The sequence below is a fragment of the Microcaecilia unicolor genome, chromosome 4, assembly GCF_901765095.1.
Source record: "Microcaecilia unicolor chromosome 4, aMicUni1.1, whole genome shotgun sequence".
NCBI lineage: Eukaryota > Metazoa > Chordata > Amphibia > Gymnophiona > Siphonopidae > Microcaecilia > Microcaecilia unicolor.
The window spans coordinates 340,333,851-340,339,688 of NC_044034.1; positions in this window are offsets into that span (position 1 = coordinate 340,333,851).

A 5,838-nucleotide genomic window follows, 5' to 3' on the forward strand; every position below is an offset into this window, starting at 1 on the left:
AAACTACAGGTCTCAGTATGTAGTGGGATCTTCCCAGGACTGGATCGACAGTGTGACCTGCGTTTGGATCAGCTGGCAGTCCTGAATTCAGTGGCGTACCTAGGGTAGTTGACACCTGGGGCTGGTCATTTTTTAACACCCCCCTCCAAAATCCAGTACTAAGCATACCGAGAATACAAAACACTCAGGACCTATAGAGCAATTCTACCATACCACAAGCAGTCATTTCTAAGAGTCATACAAGGAAAAGGAAAGCATCTTAAACACTACAGTGAGCACTAGAACATCAATTCACAAAATCAGACAGAATAGTACAGATCGTTGATCGTGCACAGTCAATGTCAACAGAAAGCCATGTCTTTTTCACAAACACAGATACACCCTAATCCACTATAGAATAAATAATCATAAACTTTCTATTTAGACAAAAATTAAACTGAACCCCCAAGATGCCAGACTCTGCATACAATGCAACACCACAGAAACAGAAAATGTCCCCTAGTACTGTGCAAAATATAAAGACAGCAGATGTAAATTTGAAAAAAACTAACAAATACAAATCACCACTTTACAAATTAACAAATAGAAATAAAACAAATATAGAAAATAAAATAATACCATTTTATTGGACTAATACATTTAGCTGTCAAAGGCCAAAACCTTCTGCCTCAGGTCAATACAGTATAGTGCTGTTACAGTAACCTATCCTGACCTGAGGCAGGGGGTTTTGTTCTCCGAAAGTTAGTCAAAATGTATTAAAATTAGTCCAATAAAAAGATTACCTTATTTACATGTTCTATTATAAACATTTATTAACACAGCTACAATACTACTTTATCCTAAAGCAAAAAAATAAAAATATATATTTTATTTACAGTTTGTCGTCTCTGGTTTCTGCTTTCCTCATCTTCTTTTCACTGTCTTCCTTCCATCCAGCATCTGTCTTCGTTCTTTCTCTGCCATCCAGTGTCTGCCCTCTCTCCCTGCCCCTTCCATGCACATCTGCCCCTGTCTGCCCTCTCTCTCTCCCCCTTCCATTCACTGTCTGCCCTTTCTATCCCTTCCATCCACTGTCTACCCTTTCTCTCTGCCCCTTCAATCCACCATTTGCCCTCCCTCTTGCTCCCCCCTTCCATCCAGGATCTGTCCCCTCTCTCTCTCTGCCCCTTTTTTTCAGCCCCCAGTTCCAGCCCCCCAGTTCCAGCCCCCTTATCCCACCTGCCCCTAGTTCTAGCACCAGCCCACATCTCCCACCTGCCCCCCCTTTTCAGCCCCCAGTTTCAGCTCCACTATCCCACCAGTCCCAGCCCTTTTCTCCCACCAGTCCCGAGCTTCAGCCCCCAGCCACTTCTCCCTGTCCTCTTTCCAGCCCCAGCCCTTTTCTCTCATGTCCCAAGCTTCAGCCCCAGCCACTTCTCCCTGTCCCCTTTTCAGCCCCCAGTCCCCACAGTTTCAGCCCCTGCCCCCCCCCAGTTCCAGTACTAGCCCCCTTATCCCACCTACTCTCCTTTTCAGCCCCCAGTTCCAGCCCCCTTCATTCACATGCCTTGCATTAGGGCCCCCCTTTTCAGCCCCAGACCCATTCCACCTGCCCCAGGCATGCCCCATTTTCCCACCAGCCCCAGGCATGGCCCCCATTTTCCCTCATGACTCCTTCTCAGTCCCCAGTTCCAGCCCCCTTCTCCCATCTGAGCACCCCCTTCCCCACCCCAGTCCCCTTCTCCCATCTGAGACCCCCTCCCCTCCCCACCCCATTCCCCTTCCCCCATCTGAGACCCCCCTCCCCACCCCAGTCCCCTTCTCCCATCTGAGACTCCCCTCCCCACCCCAGTCCCCTTCTATCTGAGACCCCCCTACCCTCCCCAGTCCTCCCATCTGAGACCCCCTCCCCACCCCACCCCACCCCCTTCTCCTATCTGAGACCCCCTCCCCTCCCTGACCTGACCTGCCTACCAGCTCCGTCGACAGACGACAGCCCTCTTCTGCCACCACCCTGCCTTTAAAAACAAATCTGTGAAGCGGCATCGCAGGCAGCGTCTGCCCTGCGTGTAAAAGAAGCAAATTGCCTCGTCGTCGTCAGGCCTTTATTTATTTTATTTTATTTATTACATTTGTACCCCGCGCTTTCCCAAACATGGCAGGCTCAATGCGGCTTCTGAGCTCTGGTCCCGCCCTTGTGGAAACAGGAAATGAGGGCGGGACCAGAGCTGAGAGACAGAGAAGGGAAAACTGAAGTAAGTGCCTGCACGCTTTTTAGCGCTGCCTCCAGCCGCTATAACCCCGACGAGGTAAGTCAGGATGATTTTTAAAATTCAGAGGGAGGGGGCCTGGAACTGGAAGGGAAGGAGGGACGACGACCCTGGAACTGGGAGGGAGGGACGACGACCCTGGAACTGGGAGGGAAGGAGGGGGGACCCTGGAACTGGGAGGGAGGACCCTGGAATTGGGAGGGGGGACCCTGGAAATCAGAGGGAGGGGGAGGGAAAGGAGAGAGGGAGGGGTGCCTGGAACTTGAAGGGAGGGAGGGAGGGGGGCCTGGAACTGGGAGGAACTGGAACTGGGAGGGAGGGAGGGAGGGGGGCCTGGAACTCAGAGGGAGGTGGAGGGGGATGAGGGAGGGGGGATGGAGGACGGGGGCAGGGAGAGGGACGGGGATGATGGGGATGGGGGAGAGGGAGGGGGACGAGGGGGAGGGGAAATGCACCACCTGTAAAAAAAAAAAATTTCAGTACCCCCAATTCATTTTGAAAAGTTGGCTCCTATGAAGCGCGGCACCACAGGCAGCCTTCAGGCATTGGCTGTCGGCTCTGCAGCCGCTCCTCTCTCCTCTCACGTTACTGCCCCTGGAGCAGGAAGTTGAGATCGACTTCCTGCTATGTTGCACTCCTCCGGGGACCGTGAGAGGAGAGAGGAGTGGCTGCAGAGTTGACAGCCAATGCCTGAAGGCTGCCTGCGGTGCCGCACTTGCTTTTTAAAAACATTTTTTGTTTGTTTAATTAGCTGTTTTTCTTTTTGTAGCGGCTGCTGCTGCTCAACAGAAGCAGCAGTGGCCAAGAAGCGAAGATCTGGTGGAAGGAGGCGCGGGAGGCAGGAGGTAAGATAGAGAGAGTGGGGAGAGAAGGAGGGGAGATGAAGCAGGAGGTAAAATAGAGAGAGTGGGGAGAGAAGGAGGGGAGATGGAGAAGGGCTGGAGAAAGAGAGAAGAAGCTGCTGGTGATAAGGATGGGGAGAAAGGGGGGGAAATGATGAATGTAAAAGGGTAGAGAGCGAGAGAGACATTGGAGGGAAAGAAGGGGATAGATAGAGAGAGAGACAGAGAGAGACTGGATGGAAGGATGGGGAGAGAAAGAGGGAAAATGGATGGAAGGATGGGGAGAGAAAGAGGGAAGACGGATGGAAGGATGGGGAGAGAAAGAGGGAAACGGAAGGATGGGGAGAGAAAGACACTGGATGGAAGGATAGGGAGAGAAAGAGGGGAGATGGATGAAAGGATGCAGAAAGGAGAGAGACTGGAAGGATGTGGAGAGAGAAGGGACACTGAACAGAAAAGGGTAGAGAGATAGAGAGACACTGGATAGAAGGAGAGGGAGAGAGACATTAGGTGGAAGGATCAGGAGAGAGGGTAGATGGGTGAAAGGATGGGGAGAGAAAGAGGGAAGACGCTGGATGGAAGGATGCAGAAAGAAAGAGGGGAGACACTGGAAGGATGGGGAGAGAAAGAGGAGAGCTGCTGGATGGAAAAGGGGAGTAGTGAAAGACTGGAGAATAAGAGGAAGGCGCACGGGGAGAACAAGGGTGAGGAAAAGATGAAAAGGCATAGGTAGTTGAAGTAAAAAGAAGGAAATTAAAGAATGGATAGTAAGAATGAATTAAATTTGGAGAGAGGCAGAAAAATATTGAAGAAAGCAAAGAAAAAGGAGAGAAAAATGACAAATGGCCAGGAAACCCTGGCAAAAGAGTTAAGCGAAAATAAAGGGAAGCAGAATCAACAGACTGGGAACAACACAATTAGAAAAGTAAATGGCCATACAACAAGGGTAAAGAAAATCATTTTATTTTTAATTTAGGTAAAGTAATATGGTATCTGTGTTAATAAAGTTTCAGAGACCAATACTTCCTGCCCCAAGTCAGGAGAGGCTACCATAACAGCATTATACTGAACTGAAGCAGGAGGTTTTGGCCTCTGAAAGCTAATTGAAAAGGGTGTTAGGCTATTAAATAAATTATTTTCTGAAATGGCTGTGGAGGTGTGCTAGCAGGGGCAGAGCCATGTAGAGTGGGTGGACCCAATGCAATGTGGGGCGGGGCTGTGGGCGTGTACTAAAACCTCCCTCTCAAAAAGTGGGACCCCCTTGGCACCAGTGTTGCCAATTGGGCGGTTTTCCGCGACCCGCCGCGGGAAATTTTTGCCCGTGGCGGGTTGCGGTTTTTTGGGCTGTTTTTGGGCTTCAGGGCGGTTTTTTCGGCCGCGGGGGGCGGGGTTAGTGACGTTTTTGGGCGGGGTTAGTGACGTTTTGGGCGGGGTTAGTGACGTGGGAGGCGGGGGCCGATGAGGGGGATGCGGAGCCGATGACGTGGGAGGCGGGGCCGGTGACAGGGAGGCGGGGCCGGTGACGGCGGGGGCGGGGGTGATGACGGCGGGGGGCGGGGGTGATGACGGCGGGGGCGGGGGTGTCAGGGGCGGGGGTTTGTGTTTGGGCGGGTTTTGGGCTGTTTTTTGGGCTGGATTGGGCTGGAAAAAAAATTTCCACCTGGCAACCCTGCTTGGCACAGCTCTGCTTCTGCTCTCCATAACTGTTAACGTGGCAGTAAATGCAGAGCACGAGTGTATCTCACTGCATTGTGCATCATTTATAATTTCAAAGTACACTAAGGACTATGGGAATAGGAAGACAAAAAAGGATGGGGGAAAGGGTAAGAGTGTGAGATTGCAGGATAAAACTTAACTAGGTGGAGAAGCACAAGGGAAAGCAGATCGTCCTTTCAACTGTGACACGGACCTTAAACTTCGATCGACACAAGCAAAATGGAGTTACTCTAACAAATAACCCAAGTAAATCAAAATTCGATGGCTTACAGTATAGAAATGTGTAAAAAAATCCCAAACAGATCTTGTAAGATACAAATGGAACTATAATCCTCATTGGGTGTGACATTCTGAGATCAAAAGGCCTACACATAGGAGAGCATAATGCAATATGAGAAACTTTCGTGTTTCATAGTTATGGAGAAGGTAAAGGCAGGATAAGCACCACTACTAATAACTTGAGTCTCTAATACGCCTTTAATCAAACACCCCACAAGATGGCGGCATAGTGCCTGGATCCCTACGCAGCGCATATAGCGGTTCAGGGTGGAAATCAGGACCGACCACTCACAGAGCGCGCTCCGTCTAGACAGCTCCGCACCGCATTCCCTAGGCAACAGAGCCAACAGAGCTGTGGTAGAGGGGGCGGTGCAAGTTTTTTTTTGCCGTCAAAACAACTTTCAATAGGACAGAAGGTCTCGTCCAAGGAAGTTTAAGAAAACAGGGGACTAAGTGACGTCAACACGTTGAAGCCGACCCTGTACACTCAAAACAAAACAAAGCAAACAAACCTCCTTCTCCTCCTTTCCAACCGGAAACAGCTTTACAAATGGACCGCGCATAGGCAGTCCGTTATATCTAACAATTTTTTGTTATGTTTTCAATAGCGTTTGCAATTGTTTTGGGTGAACGAAAATGACGTCAAGCTGAGCTGCCTACTGGCAGTAAGCTCCGCCTACTGGCTTTCAGCTCATATGATAGGTTAGTACGTCTTCGTCTCCTGTTTTATTAAACCGCCTTGGGCTCGCCGC